The sequence below is a fragment of the Phocoena phocoena genome, chromosome 3 (assembly GCF_963924675.1).
Source record: "Phocoena phocoena chromosome 3, mPhoPho1.1, whole genome shotgun sequence".
Lineage (NCBI taxonomy): Eukaryota > Metazoa > Chordata > Mammalia > Artiodactyla > Phocoenidae > Phocoena > Phocoena phocoena.
In genome coordinates, this window is record NC_089221.1 from 119,837,078 (window position 1) to 119,839,396 (window position 2,319).

Here is a 2,319-nt window from a genome sequence, read left to right on the forward strand (position 1 = left end):
TCCAGGGTTGCTCTTTTAAAAAACTTCTTTAAAATCATGTTTTTATCATTATTATCTGTGTGAGTGTTTCACGATCACTTCAGTCGTCTGGAAGTAGTCCACCCATTTGGTTGTTAATTTCAATATCTCTATTTTTCATTTGAATTTCTATTTTATTCCTTTCTGAATTAAATCTGACTAGGGCCCATGATAGTCTTCTTTTTTAAAAAATTAGTTAATTAATTAATATTTATTTTTGGCTGTGTTGGGTCTTCGTTGCTGCACGTGGGCTTTCTCTAGTTGTGGTGAGCAGGGGCTACTCTTTGTTGCGATGCGCGGACTTCTCATTGCGGTGCCTTCTCTTGTTGCGGAGCACGGGCTCTAGGTGCGCGGGCTCAGTAGTTGTGGCATGCGGGCTTCAGTCGTTGTGGCATGCGGACTCAGTAGTTGTGGCTCGCAGGCTCTAGAGCACAGGCTCAGTAGTTGTGGCGCACGGGCTTAGTTGCTCCACAGCATGTGGGATCTTCCTGGACCAGGGCTCGAACCCGTGTCCCCTGCATTGGCAGGCAGATTCCTAACCACTGCGCCACCAGGGAAGTCCGATAGTCTTTTAGTTTCTCACATTATAAGTCCCTTTTGAAAAATGTTTTTAACTATGCTTATTTTATGGTCTATATCCAATTAATATCTAGTATTTCCAGCACGTGAATTTCTTGGGTGTTCAGCAGTGCTGCTAAACAAGTTATTGTGTCTGCTGTCTCTGTCTCATTCAACTTTTTTTAAAATTAATTTTTATTTGAGTATCGTTACTTTACAATGTCGTGTTAGTTTCTGCTGTGCGGCAAAGTGAATCAGTTATACGTATACCTATATTCCCTCTTTTTTAGATTTCCTTCCCATTTAGGTCACTGTAGAGCATTGAGTAGAGTTCCCTGTGCTACACCGTAGGTTCTCATTAGTTATCTATTTTATACATAGTAGCATATAGATGTCAATCCCAATCTCCCAATTCAAAAAATGTGGAACACTTCACGCATTTGTGTGTCATCCTTGCGCAGGGGCCACGCGAATGTTCTCTGTATCATTCCACTTTTAGTATACGTACTGCCGAAGTGAGCACTCTCATTCAGCTTTTTATAAGTAGTTTTTGGATTATGGACCAGTGATTGGGAGCGCATTAAACATGGAAAAATAGTACATCCTGATTTGGGGGCTTGAATCTGCAGAGAGGTTTTTGTTTGCTTTTCCTGGCGTCCAGGGAATATCATGGACCATCGTCTTATTTTAATTTCTAAGGCCAGGGGCTCTTAGGCCAGGCATGTAGTATAAATTTGTAGCTCAAATCTACTTGAGCACAGGCTCATGATTATAAATTCTTAGAGGGAAACTCTTCTTTCTCATAATACAGAGCTGAGGACACCCATATCCGTAGGCCAATGGATAGACTTCTTTTCCTTGGTCCATCCCTTCACTGACAGTATAGCTCTCGAAACTCCTGGTGAGCAGTAGTCTTGATAATAGTTCTTGCCTCCCTCCTGCTCAAGAGTCTCCTGTGTACCCCACTTCTCTACAGAAGAAGCTTTTAAAACTTCATCTACTTGATTACCAGAGCCATCAGATGAATCCCCAACAGTGCCAATTCCTACTTACTGCCCTGATTTTTCATTTTCTTATTTGATTTGACTTTCTATTCTGGGAAGTTTTGAACAGAAAAGTAAAAAGGATATAATAAAGACCCACACACTCATCCCGTGTATTTAGTAGTTAACATTTTGCCGTATTTGCTTTATCTGTGTGCGTGTGTTTGCTGAACCATTGTAAAGTAAATTATACACATCATGACATTTTACCCCTAGATACAGCGTGCATCTCCAGACATCAGGCTTTTCTTTACAAAATCGTATTACTATTTTCATGCTTAACAAGTTGTATTAATTAGGGGTCTCCAGAGAGATAGAACTGTGAGAGGTGGGGGCGGGGTGGGGGGGAGAGAGAGTGTGTGTGTGTGTGTGTGTGAGAGAGAGAGAGAAAAAAAAAGAACTGAGTAAATGGGAAGGAGAAAATTAAGAAGTTTTACCAGAAAATTCCTTAGCTCAAAAGGTCATGCATTTCTAGATTAAAAGGGTCCAGTGCACACCCAACACAACGAATAAAAAGATCTGCACCAAGGCACATTATTATAACCTTTCAAACACTGGAGGTGTTTGAAAGAGGATATTGAAAACTTCCAGAGAGGAGAAGAGCTGATACTCAATTGATCGGGAATGAGAATGGCATCACACTTCTTCACCTCAGCACCTGTAAGCTTGGGGGACAGAAGAGCAATGCCTTCATGTTTCT

At 41.1% G+C, this 2,319-nt stretch overlaps 1 non-coding gene across 1 annotated transcript; it reads right to left on the bottom strand.

Moving 5' to 3' along the window:
* Nucleotides 1–992: 992 nt before the first annotated feature.
* On the bottom strand, nt 993–1,099 carry LOC136121719 (U6 spliceosomal RNA). The gene has a single exon (XR_010655742.1). It is a non-coding gene; the product is annotated as a U6 spliceosomal RNA (small nuclear RNA).
* Between the last annotated feature and the right edge of the window lie 1,220 nt (nt 1,100–2,319).